A 22,270-nucleotide genomic window follows, 5' to 3' on the forward strand; every position below is an offset into this window, starting at 1 on the left:
GTCTTCATGGACCCGCCAGTTCAATCTAACCTAACCACCATTTTATTTAAGACTCTGTGATAGATGCAAATTTCAATAGAAACATGTGCGAATACATACGTACATCTTCTGTGAATCTGTATATGCCAAACAGTTGTACTTATATAAAGGCCTTTGCTGAACCTCTTCCGGTTTTTTACTCCATATCATGATGCGGTTAGGGGCGCGCCACATAAATGGAAGAGTATTTGCCTTTACAGAGCGAAGTATTCGCAGAGAATGTGAACCGCCATTTCATCTCCAGCTAACAAAAACGATATATTTGTGTATGGTAGTTTCAACTTAATTAAGTGGCATCCTATACTACAGTGTCCTACCTTCCTAGTGAGAGTTCGCTGGCCCCCTATGCTTAAAGTAATGAGTTTGGCTGATATTCTCGTTGCTGGGAGTATAAACAAATTGAGCCCTGGGCATTCAATCCAGTGTTGTATGAACTGATTTGTTTCCCAGTTACTAACGGTTTTCCTTGTGTGTGCCTTTGCGAGACCATAGCAGTGCTACGGGCCATAGAATTCTGCTATACCACCTTGCTTGCCTATGTAGTCTGCCTGTTCATTACCTTCATGTCCCTGATGCCAAAGAGCCCGTCATAACAAAATTTAGTTTTTGACTCCCAGATCATTTAGGGCTCCAATGCATTCATCCACTATCTTGAAAGTAATTGTGTAAGACCTCAAGGCACGCAGACTGCCTGGCTGTCTGACATAATGAGGGTACTAAGCCTCGTCGTAGACATTCTCTACTGCGTACTTCTATTGCATGGATTTCTGCCTGTAAAATAGTCTGGTAGCAACCCATTTGTATCGGTTTCTTGTTACCGCTCTTTAGCTCAGAGATATTAGAGTCATATATTAGACCAACTGAACCTTAATAAGGTTATTCTACGCCTCACATTTTTAGAAATTTCACACGTCCAACGTTTTTATTTAATTATCTGGTCAACGCCCTAGATTGATGAGGAGTGTGATGACTAGTGCCTAGGACCTACCTAATTAGTTTCTAGCTTTTAGTATTATTATTACTTCATGTAAATATAGTTTTCAATAAAATCGTTTAACTTAAATTTTTTTTAATTATATTATTTTAAAACCACCTTGAGACTAAGCCAATTGAAAAATAATAATAAAAACTTAATGCGATATATTTACTTATTGGCGGAGATTAAGAGGCCTAGTTGTTTTTTTTTCAATTTGCATCGCCCAAATTATTCTTCCTACATGTTTTATGCCGACTGCGAACTGCGTCAAGGCATATGAATTTTTACGGAATGCTTGCCACAACTTAGTAAAAATCATGATAGCTGTACTCAAAAATAATGACAACAACTCCAACAAAACCGAAAACTTAAAAGATCATAAATAGCGCTTCCTTTGGTAATGCGATATTGAAAACCAATGCTAAACCAATTATCATTAACAAGAATACAAAACTTTAGTATGCAAGAAGTTCCATTTTCTATAAAAATATGTATGATCAACTGTAATATACATATGTATGTTCTTATGTACTTGCAGCATGTTTAGTGATAGAACGATACGATACTACTAACCGTTACTTTTCCAAAAAATACTTGAGTATTTCGTACTCAATACCGTTTTCCAAGTACTGAATAAAGTATCGATACTTTACCTCGATACTTTTCCCTGATACTTTACAAAGTTTCGATGGTCTACATGTTTAAGATCAACAAAGTTCAGTCCATTCCATCATAACTTCAGCATAATTTGTAATGGTGGACGATGCGGTTAAAGCTCCGCATTTAACTTAAACCGCCTTTTATAATGGTGGAGTGGGAGACCATTTCTGCATATGGTGGTGAAAGAAAAGTGTGTGTTTATTTTCCAGAATCACTAACTCCAATAAAATTATGAAAAGCTGCTAACTTCATAAAATTTCAATACAATTTAACTTGTCATGCAATAGAGCTCTTTCGTTCTATTGTGAAATTTTGGTGAATGGAGCTAGCAGCTTTTAAAAGATTTACAAACCGTTAGTCAAGAGCTGTTTATATCACTTTGCAATATGGCGGAAAAATGGTGCTTTGTATTATAGATAGTTCAGATCATAAGCGGATAGGGACCAATCCTTTGAAGAAATGGGACAGTTTTAATCTTAACAAAATTTCCAATATATACATATATGGTACGTGAAAATACTACCAGTAGAGATAGATTTATCTAAAGCTTTTGATACAGTCAACCACGACACGTTACTGCAAGACTTGTAAGGGTCCAATCTTCCCCCTGGTCCCACAAGGTGGACCGCTGACTGGTCGGCAGATACCGGTGCAAATAAGGATCGTAGCATCTAAACCCAGAAGAATTAACAAAGGTTGTGTTTCATTGCCGCTTTTGTTTAATTTCTACATATGTAAACTCCCTTCGCTACCAGAACAGATCACCATGCTACGCGTACCCGATATGGTCGCCGAGCTTTAAGTTTACTCACTGGAAGAAAATATTGGCCTGTCAAAGCACCCCTCTCAGAACCGAAACGGGCTGTCCCCAGAGCACCATCCACATAGTGAGGCGAGAGTACTCCCCATTAGGGAGAAAAATGAAATGCTGAACAAGCAGTTTCCGTTGAATATACAGTAACCTGGGCATCCCAACAGATATCTCATTAAAGGGCTCCGCCTGCCAGGGTCTTAAGAAGTCATCTCCGCAAATATTATGAGGAAATACGCCACCCGTGACCTCGGCCGGATATAGAACCAGAACACAAAAAGGTCCTCAGTGATATCCACGGAAATGCGTCGAACATCTATTCGAGGAATTGCCTGGCGAACTCCGTTTTTAAAGTAAAATATACTGAACTCGCAGAAGAGGAGAGCATCTCGCGCGTCACTCTAGCTCAACTTCGATCTGGATACTGTAACTGGTTAAACCCATACCTATCCAGAATCAGCCAAGACATACATAATGTATGCCCTCTTTGCCACTTGTCACCACATGACACCAACCATCTTTTCAATTGCCATCCATTTCTCTTGGCCTACCCCTCTTGAAACTGCAGGTTTCCTTGGACTCCCGTTAGAGGATATTGGTGACAATTGGTCGCACCTATTGGATGGGGCGAATAACTGTTACAACACCAACAACCATTTGAGATATGGCAGTGCAAAGTACAAAGTTCTATTTAGTTAATCTCTCCACAAAACGACTGATGCCATAAAAAAATACTAGAGCTATATTTTTCCGAGGAGATTTAGACCCAGCTTACCTTCCAATTTGCGTCGTGCTACATATTTTATGGCGAGTCCGACTGTCATCTGCAAAGCAGATGAATCTTCACTTTCATGGGAGAAGTATACTCGGAGTGCTTACCAAACCACTGCCGAGGGGCGACCCGTTTGAGAAAATCTTTTTTTAACTGAAATTTTTTTAAACACCATAAATCGATCAAAAATCATTTAATGTTCGCAACGTTTCTCTTTAAATGTATCCTTAAAATACATGTCAGAGCACACAAATGGGTATATAATGTTCGGTTTCGTCCAAACATAAACTACATTACTTTTTTCTATTAAATTCAAAACATACAATCTCATTTTAAAAAAAGGTTCTTCACATTTGGTAAAAAATCCGAAGTACTCACTTGGATCGAGTATACTCGATTCCTTTTACTGAGAATGAGTACTAGCGTCGATACCTTGAGCCGAGTATTTTATATGGGTACCAGTATCGATACTTTTTCTAAAAGTTCTATCACTAAGCACGTTCAAACATCCCGAAACATTATATATACATTTGTATTTGAATGTACTTATATGGACTTTTATGGTTCATATGTATTCACATTAGGTTGCGTCTTTTTTAAAATTGTATCATCAAACAAACGGCTCGCCTGAAAATGTTGTTCAGTTCAATAAAACAAGATCGCCCACAAATGTTTTGAACCTCATTCCGAGGAGATGGGATGCAAGGAACCTAAACATGCGCAAGTTTACCAGCACCCACACTCGCAGAAGAATTTGGTGACTGCAACATCCAAGTGACATACAGCTCGGCGAGAGGGGGCATTTTTATCTGGAGCAGTGAATTAAAGGATTTTTTCTCCAATATTGGTAGGCGTTATTTCCTTTTTGAAAAGGAATGAGCTAGACAACCAAAAACAAAAACCAAATAAAAATAACAAAATAAATTAGGATAAAATGAAGCAAAATAAAACTAATTAGTATAAAATAAACTACAATATAACAAAAAACTAAAATTATAAGTAACTTCATTTTTCTTAATTAAGCCTTGCTCTATTATTTTACTTTTACTTTATTATTATTTTCTTAATATCGTTAGCTTTCTCCAGTTTAAATATAATTTTTATTATATATTATTTTGTTGTATTTTGTTTTAGTTTATTTTGTTTAATTTAATTTTATCTTAGTTAATTTCTTTTAATTTACTTCATTTACCTTTAGTTTTATTAATTTTTTTATTTATTATTTCAATTTAATTTTATTTTGTATCAGGGATTAGTAGTAATAAGTTTTATCGCATAGACTTTGCTCATAATAGTTTTTGAATGAAAATTAAAAAACGTTTGTTCAATAATAATATTTTGTAAATTTTTATTTTGATCAATAAATATGTTTTTTTTTTGTTGGCACTAAAGTTTTAATTTTAAAAGAATTTGGAGTAGATATTTCGTTTCTTTATAGCTTTAATCTACAATGATGGCAGAGATGACCATTGAAGGAAATTTTGCGAATGACGATGGTCTCAAGACCGATGGTCACAAAGTATTTAAGTTGTGGTGGTAACTCTCTCTCATTGCTAAGCAGCAAGGGAGATGATGAGGCCGATTCACCCTTTCCATAAGACTATGAGAAAATATAAATGGTAATATTCGGGTTGGCAAATAATACTGGCCGAAGAAATTATGCACTGCTTGTCAATGTGTTCGGACATGGATATAAAGAGTTGGTTAAGAGCGTGCATTAACGCTTTTGCAAAATATGATCGCACGATCCCACACCTCCCGTGCTTAGTCCAATACTTAAATAAATTTATAATAAAAAATAAACGTTGACTTATAATTAATTTACCTTTATTTTTGTTTGAAATTTATTACAAAGCATGGTTTTTGATAAATTTTTAAATGCAGGCAATGTTTTGAATTTTAAAGTATGAAATAATAATTGAATTGGGTCTCTGTTTTGTTTATGTTTCCATTTATTGAAAATGTTTATAGTGAGTTATAATTGATAACAAAGGAAGTGGACGTTATTTCTAAACAAAAGGTATATAACTTCCGCGGAGTTTATTTTCCGGCCGCGGAATATTCTCGTCATCATTCAATCTAAGCGCCACCGCGGTGTGATGGTAGCGTGCTACGCCTATCACACTGAAAGTTCTGGGAACAAGGTATGGAAAAAGCAACATAAAAATTATTAGAAAAATGTCTTTATTGTTGTGGCTTACACTTGATGCGCTTTGTTGTTCAAACGATTAATTCAGAATCAACAACTTGTGCGAAGTTCAACAGTTGTTCGAAATTCAACAGTTTTTTTCTTTCAGTGTACAATGGGTCAAATATGACCCGAAAACCAAATTTGTAAATTTGTCTATAGCTGGAAAAGTAGTGGATATAACCCGAAGACCTTATGGAGGTTAAAACAAGATTTTTCATTCCTAGACAAGGTTGAAATTTAGAAAGGATAACATTGTGCTTTAGAACCTCTTGTATCATATCATGAGTCAATAATGAACTCTTTGATACCAAATTTTCATTAGCTCCACAGTAAGCAAGCGAAGGGTCCATCATTCTACTTTAGGTCCAAACAATTTTTGAGTGAAACTTGCACACTTAAACGAACGAATGTTTGAACATTTGAATGAAATCCCTTAAATTATCTTCGCTTCACCTTGAACTTAAAAAAATTTATGAGTCATTTATAAGTAAAAATTGTACGTTATGTGATTTGACAAATATCCACACACTTATAGAACATTTCAAAGATGATTTTTTATTTATATATTAACAAGAGGGGCACACGCTAATGTACATGAGCTAAACATGACTTTTTATAACCTAACAACATGTAGTTTGTTCAGGAAAACGATTGTGTGCGCCGTTCTTCTCGATGAAGGACAGTTTCGGAGAATGTGCAAATATGACATAGTCGCGGCTATAAAGAATGCATAACGAAATTCCATTTCAAAAACTGAAAAGGTGCAGACATCAAACAGCAATGGTTTTGGTTGTCAGCACAACAATAAAAGTAAATACAGTTGAGCAAATTAGCTGGTACATCATATCGACATAAATTATTCATACTTATATGGGACTAACATTTTTAAAGCGGACCACTCCAAAGAATTTATAATTGGATAACTAAAATAGTCACTTTATTTGATAGAGGGTCAAATATTAGAGTTTTCGGCGGCAGAGGGAAGGTTTTAAGTGCGGGGAAAATTGCTGTAAGAACGAATACGGCGACCTTGTAACTGATGTCTAGAGAGTATTTAGATTATGGAGGAACACTTCTCTAATCTCCTAAATGGAGACAGGGATGTACAGCCCAGGGATGATGAACCCATTTTAGAATAAATCGATTATAAAAAAGTCGGTATAGCAAAAACCAGCCCAATAAGGCCGTTGGCGCTGATGGATTGCGAAGCTATTCAAATACGGCGGCGAGCAGTTGGTAAGGCGCATGCATCAGTTTCTTTGCAAAGTTTGGTCGAAGGCGTACATGCCTAACGATTGGAATCTGAATGTTCTTTACCCAGTCCACAAGAAGAGGGATCCTGCAAACTGCACCAACTATCGCGGAGTCAGCCTTATTAATACCGCACGTAAGGTCCTGTCAAACGTATTGTGCGAAGGATTGAAGCCCATGTGAATCGGCTGATTGGACAATTTCTGTGCAGCTTCAGACCTGGTATATATACCATCGACCAGATTTTTATCATGCGATAAATCTTGGAAGGTTAGTTCAGGTTAAAATGGTCGGTCAATAAAGACCTTACACAGACTGAATGTGTCCATAGTGTTACCAGGATTTGTTTGACGGGCAAACGTAAGACCAACAATCAGGTGCTAGGACTTAGGTTATAATAACTCCGACCTTTTGGCAAATACTAGAAGTTTTCTAGGGCCTAGCTTAATTGGCAGAGCGAAGAAGCGACTGGCATGCCTTGTTGGACGGCCATAACAGTTAAAACGGTTAAGCGCCAATTAAGATATGAAGTAAGCTTAAATGCTGCTAAAGATCTGGCAACTCTGCTGCCCCTAATAGCTGGAGCCTTGACCAGGCGAACGCAGGACACGAACACTTCCTACACCCGCTACTACTGACGAAGCCTAACGCAAGCTAGTATGCTCATCGTGAGCCCAAAGTCTTCTCTTTTCAGAAATATAAGCCACCTTGTGAGTCCAATATCATAGGCTTTGCACATGATCTTAGAAAATTTGCAGCCCCGTGCTTTTGTCCACGCCTTTTTTGCTTGATGGATCATATGCAACTCCTATCTCTTTTTGATTTCTCCCAAATGAATTGGGACGTATATCGTTGATTCATCTGGTGTTGTACCCTCATTTGCTAAATTTTCAGCCTTTTCGTTACCTTCTATTCTTTTATGACCGGTAACCCAGTACAGACGTACGGTCCGGCCTGAGCAAAGTTTTTTCAATGCTTCCTTGCATTCCAGAACACTTCTTAATGAAGTACTGTGTGAGATTATTGCCTTAATCGCCGCCTGACCATCAATATGTATATTGACGCGACTGCAGCTCAAGCACCATTTCTCCAGAATTTCTGCTGCTTTCTTCACGGCTATAATTTTCGCCAGAAAGACGCTTCAGTTACCTGGCAGCCTGTAGGATATACTTATTTCTGGATCGACACATTAAACAGCAGACCAGACCCTTCCATTAATTTGGAACTATCCGTATACAAGTGTATAGTACGCCGTGCAGTTTCTTCACCCTGGCAATTGTAACCTTTAAATCTTGGAAAAATCCGCGAAAAAGGAATTGGCACTCATCACCTCTTCGTGGATTTTAAAGCCGCTTTCGAGTGCACGTAAAGGGTACTGCCTATATGGCGCAATGTCTGAATTTAGTTTTCCCCGTAAAACTTATACAGCTGTGATAAATAACGGTGCGCAACTCCATCAGCTCAGACAGAATTAGGAAGGACCTCTCTGAGCCGTTCGAAACTAAACGAGGTTTCACACAGGGTGATCCCCTATCCTGTGATCTCTTTAATTCTATGCTGGAGAAAACGATACTAGCTGCGGATCTTAACCGCCCTAGAACAATATTCTATAAAAGCATGCGGTATGCTGATGACATTGATATCATCGGCTTGAACACCCTTACGGCGCAAGTTCTGCCTACTCCAAACTGCAAAAAGAAGTGAAAAAAATGGGTTTGATGATTAATGCGGACAAAACGAAGTACCTGCTGTCACCGAGCAAAGAGTCAATGCATTTTCGCCTTTGCAACCGCACTGATGGCAGCCATAGTTTCGAAATAGTAAAAGACTTCATTTAATTGGGAACCAGCATTAACAAAAACAACAACATCAGCTTTGAAATTAAGCTTAAAATTACTCTTGCCAATAAATGCTTCTTTGGATTAGGAAGGCAATTGAAAATGTAAGTCCTCTCTCCGCAAAGGAAGTTCATGAGAGAGATATAGTTATTTATTATATTACAACAAAGAATTACAAAAGTAGAAATTGTAAGACTATACTTTAGAATAATAAATAGTGGATCTTAGAGAATAACATTAATTGCTGTGTGTCTCCATAGCACATATAGTTAAAACAATAGTTTAAGCAAATTCTATTACAATAAGTTCCCTATATTTAACGCAACTACTTATATATAGGCGTAGCGAGTTATAGTTACCACCACTGAGAATAGTTAAAACCTTTTGCAGGTCCAAAACTTTCTCGCCAAAACATTGAAAACGGATATCTTTGTAAATAGGACATATCCCAATAAAATGCAAGGTGATTTCAGCAGTACATAAGTTGCAAACTGAGCAGTTTACAGAAGTTACCTTTTTAAAAGCTCTTGCATTGAGGTTTAGCAAGCCTCTCCTAGCGCGAAAACCAGACTTATGGCGTAGGCTGAAAACTCATCGGAGAAGTAAGTAGCGTCCATAGGAATCACGTACGGGTAAACATCGTGTGACCTAGACTGCAGCGGACTCTCGGTGTAGCTAGTAAACTCTTTTTGCAGCAATTTCTCTAGTACTACAGGAATTCGCAGTTTTAGCGCTGCAGGCGAGAAATCCCTCTGAGGGTCCATATCAACACTTACATAAACATTTTCCCAATTTTTCACCCAGTGCGAGCCTTGACGCACTGTCTCTTCAGCTACAATCCGGGCAGTCTATTTGGTGATAAACTAAAACAGCGCGCGATATAATACATGTGCGTGCTTAAAGTATGGTAGTATAGCGAACATAAACCTGATTCGAGGTGCAACATATAGTTTGGAGTGTTAGATGGCAGAAATATTAGCTTTTTTATAAAGAACCGCAGGAGTTTCTCTACGGACTCAAACTTATCAATACCCCATAGTTGCGCACCATAAAACATGATAGACCTGGACGCCGCTTCGAAAATTTTCATCTTTAGCGAGATGGGAATTCTGGGATTATTTATATATTTGAGCCATGTAGCAACTATAGCAGTTTTAGCTTCTGGCAGTTTCGCATCTAAGTGCTTTGTGAAAGAAAGTTTATAATTTAAAAGCACGCCTAAGTATTTGTACTCACTTACAATCTCAATAGTGTCATTACCATAATTCCAGCGGACATCCTGCTAGCTTCCCTAAAAACTAATATTTTGGATTTAGAGAGATTAACTGTCAACCCCGCTGCTTACTGTAAAGGTGAAGCGTATCTGTCATTTTCTGTAAATCTGTCGCAGAGTCTGCCAGAAGCACAATATCGTCAGCGTACAAAAGAACTTTAACTACAACGTCAGCAACTTTTACACCACAGGGTAGAATGTCACTTAAGTCATTAATATATAAAGAGAACAGAGCTGGACTTAGCATGCACCCTTGCCGTACACCCTGTTTAACAGAAAATGGTTCCGAAAGCGCTCCATCCATCCAAACCTGACTAGTTGTATCTTCATAAATTAAGCGAAGTACCTCAATAACGCGACTGTATAGACCGAGCTGGGCAAGCTTGTAGAAAAGCAAATTCCTTGGAGCTGTGTCAAAAGCACATGAAAAATCGACAAGGAAAACGAACGTTTCCTTTTTCGCACTAAAGTTCAAGTGTACAATACTGGTCAGGTTGAACATATTGTCAACTGTTGAATAGTTTTTGCGCAAGCCCGCCTGAAACTCGGTTATAACATTATTGCATTCGAGCCAAGCGTTAATGCGACTCAGAAGCAAAGCAGCGAAAAACTTATATATGGTGTGAAGCAGTGATAATCCCCTGTAGTTGGAAGGAAGGTCAGGGTCGCCTTTTTTGAAGAGGGCGATAACAATTGCGCTGCGGAAACATTGCGGAATCTGTTTCTTAAGAAATATTGCATTGAACAAAGCCAGTAGTTCTGTTAAGAGACACTGCGGGGCGTACTTGTAAAATTCATAAGAAATTCGATCTTCACCCGGAGCTTTGTTGTCTTTTAGACTTTTCAATACAAGCTGCAACTCGCGGTGCTCAAAAGGAGAATCGAGAAAAGGGTCTATCAATGAAGGTAACGTCCAATGCATGCCAGGTGCTTCTACTGTACTAGATAACAATAACTTGAAGTGGTTGTAGAAATCTGTCAACGACAGACTACACGACACCCTATGTGGTTGACTTTTCAAAGATTTAGCTATCCGCCACCAGTCCCTTGTGCTTCTCACAGTACTTAAGAGGTCAATATCCTTTCCTTCATATTCCAGTTTTTTCTCAAAGCAAAGCTTGTAGTAACTTGAACGTAATGCGACATACGATATACGAGCTGCTTCCAAGCCACTCCTCCTCCACTCGTCTAGGTGTACTAACATTTTTCTACGGGCTTTAAAGCACTGGTTGTCAAGCCAACTATTTTCTGGGACGTATTTTGATTTTCCAGGACTGTCCGGGGCAGCAGATTTTATTTTATTTTGTAAGGAAGACACCATAACATCAATGCTAACATCTGTAATGTCAAAAATTGACATACCTTTGTATGTGCTTCGGCTTCCACACTAACTTGAGTGGGCAGGTCCTTGAGGTGTCCTTAGCGTTTTTATCTGAAACCTCCAAAACTACGCAAAGCGACATATGATCAGAATATTCTTTTTTGCTAACTGAAAGGCTCTTAACGGTTGGTAGAAGCTCAAACGAAGATATAACGTAGTCTATAACAGAACACCCTATAGCACTGCAAAACGTAAATTCGCCACTCATATCACCGGGTGACCTACCGTTTAGTATAACTCCGCCCACATCCTCGACAAAATTTAGTAGATTTTTGCCTTTAGCATCTAGCACTACATCCTTAGATTTTCTGCTTACCTGTACACCCGAATGACCAGACAGTAAGTTTTTGTCAAACAATTGATGTTCACCTACGCGCGCGTTTAAATCATCCAAAAAACAAAAAGAGACCGGTTGCTGCGAAGCGAAAAAGTTCTCTAAGATCTTAAAATCATCAAATCATTTGTTGCAGTTCAGATACTGAGGGATTAACCACGTACACACACGTAGGTTTACCGACAGTACAACACACTCAGAAAGACTAAGAAATTTTAAATTGTAAACAGCTTCCAAACTACTCTTAAAATCAAAAAGACACCCTCCGCTAGCGCGACCAGCAACATGCGTCTTAACCGCATCTACCCAATGTAGTACATAATCTTTAAAATGGTGAGACAATTTTGACCTGTCCTCGTAAACAACATGAGTCTCAAATAAGAAAAAGATATCGAATGATTTTATATAATTAAAAAAGTTTTTAAATTTAAGCTTACTACGAAAGTAGGCGATATTGTATGATAATACTTTAATTTTGTGCTACCGTCCTGGGTTGAATAACAGTATTACCACTCCTCATGTTTGCACCATCAGACCGGGCAACGTTTAGTTTTTTGTTGTCGTCTTACTTAAAATGCCATCATACGTTATATCTAGTTTCTTCAGGTTTTCTCCATAGTAACTCCGAAGTAAAGCCTCCGCCGGTTCACCGTCACACATTAGGACTTTGTTTGCGTTAAACGCCATCCACTTTTTGTTTATGCACATAGCATCATTTCTTACATATATGCTCTGAGAGCGGTCCAGCTTCCAAAGATCTTTTTTTAATTGCAGCAATACTTTCTTGCTCTGTTGTTTTGCAGCATTGAGATCCTTCTCTAAAAATATAGACGACCCCGACAGTTTTTTAGCGCTTTTGAGCACATAGGTAGCCATCTCTGCAGAAGTTCATGATCTACAAGTCACTTATCGTAGCCGTCTTGCTTATTGGGCAGAAGCGTGGACCATGACAGAAGCGTTCTTCGAAAAATTTATGGACCACTACGGATTGGCGACGGCGAGTACTTAAGAAGATTTATTGAAAAGCTGTTCGAGCTTTACGAGTACATCAGCATAGTTCAAGGAATTAAACGCTGCGGCTGTGCTGGCTAGGAGCTTTCCTATGGAAGCTGAGTAAGAGGACGGTCCTTACTCCACCGAAAGAACCAGGTGCTGTTACCAATTAGAGCTAGTTAGCAGAGCGAAAAAGAGACTGGCGCGCCTTGTTTGACGATCATAGGCGTTTGAACGGCTAAGCGCCGGTTAATTCAGTAGGTAAAGAAATCCGTTTATCTTGGAACCAGCATTAACTCAAAAGCACTGTCAGCCAAGACGGGTAGATAAGACTCACTCTTGCCAACAATACTACTCTGAACTGAGTAGACAAGTGAAAAGTAAATTCCTCTCTGGTCAAACGAAAATCATGCTCTGCGAGTCTCTTCTTACCCCTTCTGCTATATATTGCAGAAGCATGGACGCTGACAACATCAAATGGTAGCTCTTCGAAAGATTTACGGTACTCTACACGCTGAGTACGTCGAGTACCGAAGAAGGTTTAATGATGAGCTGAATAAATTCTATGAAGACATCAACATAGTCCAGAGAATTAAAACACAGGGGCTGTGCTGTATAGGCCATGTTATGCGAATGAAGAAGGATGATTTTACCCAAAGGGTATTATTATGGGAACCCGCCTATGGAAGCCCCCGGATTTCAACAATCGCTAACGCTAAAACTCCATAGCCAAATTCTAAAACAGTATCAAGTGCGCAGAAAAGTATGCAATATTTGATCCATATGGTCATAAGCAATAACCGCCTAAGTCCTTTTTAAAAGTATAGGAGTTAGGCTGTTATTTAGCGAAAACAGAATGTTTATTTCATTTATTTTTGATACGTTCCCTGCAAAAAATCCTATTAGTCTAAGATGAATCCAGGATGAGTCGCAAAGGAATCTCTTTATATGGGTTGGAGTGATCCCTTTTGATTGAGCATGTCATATGGACAGACCAATTGTACCTGTTTATGCCTCAACGGGTAGTGTCGGACAGATCCTTTTTCTACTCTCCGTTATACCCTTACGGGTACTGTTCGACGCGTCCTCTTTGTACCCCCGTGGGTACTGCCGAGCAAGTCCTCTTTCTACTCGTACGGGAATTCTTACGGATTTTAAAATTTCTTAAAGTTTAATACAATATTCTAAATTTCTTTTTCGTATTGGTGTTGTACAATAATAAAAAAAAATATTACGATAGTGTGCTTAGATTATGGAGGGAACACTTCTCTGCTCTCCTAAATGGAGGCAGCAATTCACCGCGCAGAGATGAAGAACACGATCCCGCAATCGATGATGGAATATATGTCCCCCCGCCGGATTATGACGAAGTTAGAATAGCAATAACCAGATTGAAAAACAACAAGGCCGTGGACGCTGACGGATTGCCTGCGGAGCTATTCAAGTTCGGCGGCGAGGAGTTGGTAAGGCGCATGCAGCAGCTTCTTAGCAAAATATGGGCGGACGAAAGCATGCCCGATGGTTGGAATCTAAGTGTTCTTTGCCCAGTCCACAAGAAGGGGGATACTGCAAAATGCACCAACTGTCGTGGAATCAGCCTTCTTAATATCGCATATAAGGTCCTTTCAAGTGTATTGTGCGAAAGATTGAAGCCCACCGTGAACCGGCTGATTGGACCTTATCAGTGCGGCTTCAGACCTGGTAAATCTACCATCGACCAGATTTTCACAATGCGCCAAATTTGGAAAAAACCCGTGAAAAGAGAATCGACACACATCACCTCTTCGTCGACTTTAAAGCCGCCTTCGAAGCACGAAAAGGAGCTGCCTATATGCCGCTATGTCTGAATTTGGTTTCCCCGCAAAACTTGTACGGCTGTGCAAAATGACGTTGAGCAACACCATCAGCTCAGTCAGAATTGGGAAGGACCTCTCCGAGCCGTTCGAAACTAAACGAGGTTTCAGACAGGGTGACCCCCTATCGTGCGATTTCTTTAATTTGATGCTGGAGAAAATTATACTAGCTGCAGAAGTTAACCGCACTGGAACAATATACTATAAAAGCGTGCAATTACTGGCATATGCTGATGACATTGATATCATCGGCCTAAACACCCGCGCTGTTAGTTCTGCTTACTCCAAGCTGGAAAAAGAAGCGGTAAAGATGGGTTTGATGGTGAATGAGGACAAAACGAAGTACCTGCTGTCATCGAGCAAAGAGTCAGCGCATATGCGCCTTGGCAACCACACTACTGTTGGCAGCCATAATTTCGAAATAGTAAAAGACTTCGTTTATTTGGGAACTAGCATCAACACTAGCAACAACATCAGCACTGAAATCCAGCGAAGAATCAATCTTGCCAATAAATGCTACTTTGGACTAGGTAGGCAATTGAAAAGTAAAGTCCTCTCTCGGCGAACGAAAATCATACTCTACAAGTCACTTATCGTACCCGTCCTGATATATGGGGCAGAAGCATGGACCATGACAACAGCAGATGAAGCGGCTTTGGGAGTGTTCGAGAGAAAAGTTCTTCGAAAGATTTATGGACCTCTACTCGTTGGCGATGGCGAGTACCGAAGAAGATTTAATGATGAGCTGTACGAGCTGTACGCAGATATCAACATAGTCCAGCGAATTAAAACGCAGCGGCTGCGCTGGCTAGGCCATGTTATGCGAATGAAAGATGATGCTCCGGCCAAGAAAGTGTTTCTATCGGAACCCGCCTATGGAAGCAGAGGTAGAGGGCGGCCCCCACTCCGTTGGAAGGACCAGGTGGAAAACGATTTAAACTCCCTTGGTGTGACCAATTGGCGCCGGTTGGCGGAGCGAAGGAGCGACTGGCGCGCCTTGTTGGACGGCCATAACCGTTTAGACGGTTAAGCGCCAATTAAGTAAGTAAGTAAGGGTAGTGTCGGACTGGTCCTCATTAAACCCCTACGGGTACTGTCGGACATATTCTTTTTGAACTGTTCGACACCTCCTCTTTGTACCCATTTGGGTACTGACGACACGCCCTCTTTGTACCCCTACGGGTATTGTCGGACAGATCCTTTTTCTACTCTCCGTTATACCCTTACGGGTACTGTTCGACGCGTCCTCTTTGTACCCCCGTGGGTACTGCCGAGCAAGTCCTCTTTCTACTCGTACGGGAATTCTTACGGATTTTACAATTTTTTAAAGTTTAATACAATATTCTACATTTCTTTTTCGTATTGGTGTTGTACAATAATAAAAAAAAAAAATATTACGATAGTGGAATATATGGTCCTAGTATTTTAGGTTGGGTATAGAGCCCCGCTAATTCTATTCAATCACATTTAATCTTTTTATTTTATTCATTTCGTTGCTGTTTGTTTTTTATTGTTTTTTTTTTTTCAATTGGCTACATAAATTTCAAACTGACTGATGCCAAATATACCCAAAAGGGATTAAGGGGATCAATTATACCCCAATGTGGATGTAGGGTTCTTATTATTTTTATTTAACTTTGTATTTAAGTTACTTTGAACTTTGTAATTTTAAAAATGCCTTATCAATATTTAAATTTTCAATATTGATTTTTAAATTTTAAAAAATTTTCATGATGGTGAAAAATTTAGAAAGAATTTGACGCATACATTTAGGCGTATTCTTTATTGAATAAAATTTTCTTTATATATAAAACTAAAAAGTGGTTTCAGTTACCGCATAGGCGATCTCTGCCTATTTTAAAAAATTGTGTGGTGTGCATTTTTTTTTTTTTTTTGAACAACGTGAAAGGCGAAAGAAAAAGCAAGCCAGCTAACTTTGGAGAAAGGATAGAGCAGCATGGACGTAAAAAGAAAAAGTATTGAACAAGAATTTTCTAACACATACCGACACAACGGCAATAATCAAATAAAAGCAGCGGAAATGCTCTCGTGAGTTGAATTACTGAAGACAAAACGGCATGCACATTTGATCGTAACTGCTCGACGAACAAAATATATTAAAAAAAAAGAGTTAAAAAACTAACGGGAGAGCAACTTGTTTTTGTATTATTGCAAATTCTCTTCGCCAGTAGTGAAAGAAAAATACCAAAAATATACAGGCCTGTTCTGGATTCCGATTCCGATCAATTTTTTCGGAATCGAAATGGATTGGTGTTCTCAATTTCGATTCCGACCAAAAATTATCGGTTTGAAAAGTATTGCCTCTGAGCAGTTGGAATGAAAATTAATTGGCAGATTATACACAAATGTTGCGATATTTGTCTTTCAAATAATTTTTTTTAAATTCTTCATTTTATTTGGAAGAGTTGTGTGTATTTTTTGTTTAAATTTGAGTTAAATTGGCATAATAAATCTTTCTTTAAAAACTTCTATCAAGAAATCTATTAGGCAAACAAATCGATGCTGATCGAAATGAAGTCGACCTGTTCTGAATTCCGATCCAGTGCATTTTTACGATTCGCACGCACAATAGCACGTATTCTTGCGTCTGCGCATCAAAAACCATATCAGCAGGCATTTTTTAATTAAAATAAAATTTTATGATACTTAAACCAAAACACATAAACAAAAACAGCTGATTAAACTGGTTACCGAATCGGAATGAAAACGATTCGAAATCGACTTCGAATCGATTTTTTACAATCGGAATTGAGAACACCAAATAGAAACCGAGTCGAAATCAATGTCGTTTTACTTTTCATTCCGAGTCGGAATTCAGAACAGGCCTGATAAACTTTAAAAACATCAACAACAGTTCGATCAGCGATCCAATCATTAACATAGAACGCGTATTTAATTGAATTCGGAGCAGTGGCAACAACAACTAAAACTAAAAAATACCAATAACAGTGACAACTGAGTGTAGTTTTGTATGAATTTAATGGAGCACCAATGACCAAACATTGTATAATGAAAATTGGAAAATTTCAATAAAGGGAGAAAGACTACTGCACAACTATACTTTTTGAAAGCAGCGGAGTGCATTTTCAAAAACTACTATCATACTTGAAATCCTTTGCCATTGCACAATACATTGTCCAATTTCATCAATCAATTTTAAAGCCATTGCACAATACATTTTCCAATTTCATCAATCAATTTTAAAGCCATTGCACAATACATTGTCCAATTTCATCAATCAATTTTAAAGCCATTGCACAATATTAAAACCATCGTCAAATTTCATCAATCAATTTTAAAGCAATTACACAATTTAAAAGGGAACAAAATTTGGAAGAAAAAAATAACAAAAATTTTGGAAGAAGAATTTTGAGATTGGTTTGTTCTAAGTTAAATATATATATATTATTTAAACAGTTATTATTGATATTTAATATTTTACTAAATTTGTAAACTCCTTCTTCAATTTAGTTAAAATGTTTCAATCTCCACGGTTGAAAACGACGCAGCTTTAAAGTCCGTTGGCAGGATCGCCAATGTAGTAATTTAAACCACGTTTTAATTTATAAAAACTTTGAACTATATTTATTAATACGCCTTAATGTATGATATTTTTCAATACGCAATGTATGCGTCTATTTTATTTCTTATTTTTCACAACAATCCAAAATTTTTGAAAATTGAAAAATCAATATTGAAAATTAAAATATTGATAAAACGTTTTAAAATTACATAGTTCAAAGTAACTAAAATACAAAGTTAAATAAAAATAATAAGAACCCTACATTAGACAATTAGTCCAAAATTGTGGAAAAAGACCAAAAATGTTTTAAACTTGAAATATACAATAATATTAAAACTATTCTATTGACAGATTAAAACCTGCAATAATTGAAACAACAGACACAAACAATACCAAGAATTTACATAAAAAGAGAGTAACGTTCAATTTGTTTAATGTTAAATTTTCTTGAAGGGGGAGTAATGTAGGGTTCTTATTATTTTTATTTAACTTTGTATTTAAGTTACTTTGAACTATGTAATTTTAAAAATGCTTTATCAATATTTTAATTTTCAATATTGATTTTTCAATTTTCAAAAATTTTCATGATGGTGAAAAATTTAGAAAGAATTTGACGCATACATTTAGGCGTATTCTTTATTGAATAAAATTTTCTTTATATATAAAACTAAAAAGTGGTTTCAATCACCACAGTGGATAAAAGAGATCAATCGAAGGCCGCTCTCCTTAAAGATTAATCGCACGATTTTTTGCAGGGCTGTTAATATAAAAACTTTTGCATATGTAATACTGAGGGAAACTTCTTATTTAAAATTTAGAGAAATTAAGTACTGTTCCGAAATAAAAGTAGGTACACACTTTTTTCTGCTTGTAATTCGACAAATTTGCAAGTTTTCCAGATTAACTTTTGTACTCATCATTCAAATCATCTTTTGCATTTTGTATATTTTTTCAAGTTTTGTGACGGTTTGGACTACTTACGTCCACTTGCAGAACGGCAAGTAATCTTTTTACTCAGAGTGAACTCCTCATAGCTCATACAATTTTGAAAAATTTTTTAAATTAACTCTAAGCTAAAATAACTTGCCGTTCAGCAAGTGGGCGCCTTAACTTACTTAGCCATGCCGTGTATGTCATTGTCCCAATACTGTGTTGGACGCAATCCTGGGAAGTTTGGCAGATTCTTCTCTTATTCTTATCAATTCTGCTGTTATGGAATGTGCAGAAATCAAATTTTATCAAAATAAAATTGACACAATGTATTGCGACAGAAGGGTGTCAAACGTTATTGGGAACTCTCGCCGATGGCGAGTATCGAAGGACGTATAATGATGAGCTGCAGGAGCCTCATGCAGATATGACGATAGCGCAGCGAACATTTTCTATCAGCAAAGGTTCGTTGATTTTTGGTGCTCCTTGTTTTCCTATTATCAACCACTTTTCACTTTGTTTTGATATTTTCTACCTTTTAAGGGATTCCAGATCATGTTATTCATTAGCTAATTTTATCATGGTACCTGTACTTGTAGAATTTTCTCTGCATTCCGCACTAGTATTTCTTTCTATGCATTTAGGCCCTTATATTTATTTTCGTTTTTTATGCTCTAAGCCCATTTTTTTCTTCTTTTTGGAAAAAATCTTACGCTTACAGGTCTTCCTGAATTTAATAATATATTATTATTTACCACTTGTCCAGTCATCTAGAGCAATTTTAGTGCTTTTTAAATACAAATATTTATTTAAGACGACGGTTGAGTTTTTTCTTTCCCTTATTAGCGAAAACTATTAAAACTATATACGTGAATAGTTTAATGGAAAGACCAAGATATACCCCACTCTACAAGTGCTTCACTCACAAGTATTCGACACATACACTTCGAGAAACAATTAGTTAAATTGTGCACTTTCTCTTCGGTACAGTCCTTTTATACTTCCCAGAAAAGTTAGCATACACTTCGTTTATTCCTCTGTTTATTCTTCCATTTAAAACAATTTAAATGAACATTCAAAATAAGATTTGCTTTGCTGTCGGCAAAATTTTATATTTCGTTTGCAGAAACTAAATTTTGTGTTAAGTTCTTATACAGATACTAATACGCTTTGCTGTTGGAATTCAGCTCGAGTGCGTCGAAACAAATGAGCAAAATAAACAAGCGAAATATTTGAAAGTGATAACCGCGGATGACAAATATGACTCAATGTCAAGTCACTTAAGCGTATCCAAACGGTATCCAGCAAGTCCACTTTGCGAGGATGCGAAGGAACATGAACATAGCAATGAACGCCCCTTCGCTTACAGTCGTATCTGCGGTATACAACAAAACAACATAAAACAACAACGTCATAAAAAGATTCGGGAACGCACCGACAGGCAGGAGTCGTCATGTCGTTTTCATTAGAAGTGAAGAGGATGAACATGTGCATATGGTGATGGAATGTTGGAACAATCCGATGATGATGCCAAAAACTGAATTTATGCGTTGCGAAGGAAGGAAACGTGAGGGCAAGGTTATTTGGATCAAAAATGTTTTGGTAATGCCAAAATGAGTTTTTGATTAATGTGCTGGAAGAGCATAATGCGGTTAGAGGTGCGGGACCCAGCGTGCGCTTATGAAAAGCAAGCGGATGTCACTATTTTGCTGGTGTTAAGGTTTGTTGGGGTTGGTTGGCAGTGTCATTGGTTCGGATATTTGGTTGGTGCACTAATAATAACCGCAGCGTTGCAGCGCATTATCTGCATCTGAATGATGCAACAAAACTCGGTTCAAATGTAAAAACATACACAAAATTTGATTGACATTTGTCTTGGATGGTACCTGATACTGCAGCTAATGCGCCATCATTAGTTGCAATGGTGGATATGACAATTGGGGTAATGGAACATTGGTTCTATTGTAAGCATTGTTTTTTGGGCTTGCCCCATAATTTGCATTACGCACAGCATCTATGTATAAGCATAAACCGCCCTACTAAGACTTTTCTTATTAGTTTTGCTATGCAACGACCAAAAGACAGCACGAAAAGAAGTCGACTGCGTGTTGCTAAGTCTGAAATTAAGATCCATGAAAAGCTTATATACCGTCAGGTCCATAATAATGAAAGGAACCTTTGGGTAATTGAAAACTAAATTGGAATTACTAATGGTGGTTAAGGCTTCCCCCACCAGCCTCTCCGAAATCAGTGGGACGTCTTCGTTCATTCGCATAACATGACCTAGTCAGCAAAGCTTTTGAGCTTCTATTTGCTACACGGTTTCCTATCTGTGTAAAGCTCATACAGCTCATCATTATACCTTCTTTGATACTCGACATCAGCTTCACGGGCAGTACAAACAATTTTAGGAATTTTTTTTTTTCTCGAACACTTCAAAAGCCTTCTCATCTTCTCTCTATACCGGCCAGGATTTTGATCCATATATCAGGACGGGTATGATGACCAACTAATAACACTCGCTGGATAGAGTTATTCTCCGTTAAACTTTTAAGCTGACATTGTTTCCGCTGTTAATGCTGGTTCCGATGAGAGAGGCCCTTCACAATCTCGAATTTATATCCGTCAACAGTAACGTGCAAGGGCGCGAATTCGCCGATTATTTTCTTGTATTCTTGGATTCTTCGTCATGTCCTCATTTACGACAATACCCAATTTGGCGCCTCTTTATTAAATCCGGAGAAAGCGGAACTCACGATACGATTGTTAAGGCAATAAGATCAATATAATTAATATAAGACATTAATTGTGCACTTTTATAAAAGACTGTGCCATTAAGGTTAAGTTATGCTGCGAGAACTATTTTAGCATATCGTGAAGATCTGGATGATACTAGATATGTCCAATCTTTGAACTTTCCGCCATCCGCCGGATTTTCTCGTAGTATTTTCGGAAGTTATCACCATCCTTCAGCATCTGAAGCTCCTCGAACTCACCCTGTTCCCTCTTCGCGTCACGATAACGATTCAATAAACTGCCCTTTGTCAGGCCCGTTCACAATGTGACCCTACAGGCAGCGTTCTTTTTTTCGAGGCAGTGAGACATTCCTCGTTGTACCAGTTATTTTTCCGGGCTCGCTGAAAACCTATGGTATCTGGTGTGAGAGTCGAGTGGAGTGACCATCCGTTGTCTGTTTCGTGACCAACTTTTCGACGGCAAACTTTACTTGTGTTGTTGCTCGCTCTTTCTTGGCTGCACAAAGGTGTGGCCTAGCCTTAATCCAATTCATCCGTCTCAAACCCCTTTATATTTCAGAATACTGCAGTTAAAGTGTACCGGGTTGACTAGGAAGATTATGAGAATAGTTGACTTTATTAAGCAGCACAAGATACGGATAGCTGCGACACAAGAAGCGAAGCTTACC

The 22,270-nt window shown here is 37.9% G+C and overlaps 1 protein-coding gene across 1 annotated transcript in view; it reads left to right on the forward strand.

The window, feature by feature from the left end:
* Positions 1 to 22,270, forward strand: part of scrib (scribble) — a 696,032-nt gene that overhangs the window by 638,518 nt on the left and 35,244 nt on the right. The window lies entirely within an intron of this gene.

Source organism: Eurosta solidaginis, chromosome 1, assembly GCF_040869045.1.
Source record: "Eurosta solidaginis isolate ZX-2024a chromosome 1, ASM4086904v1, whole genome shotgun sequence".
In the NCBI taxonomy this organism is placed as follows: Eukaryota; Metazoa; Arthropoda; class Insecta; order Diptera; family Tephritidae; genus Eurosta; species Eurosta solidaginis.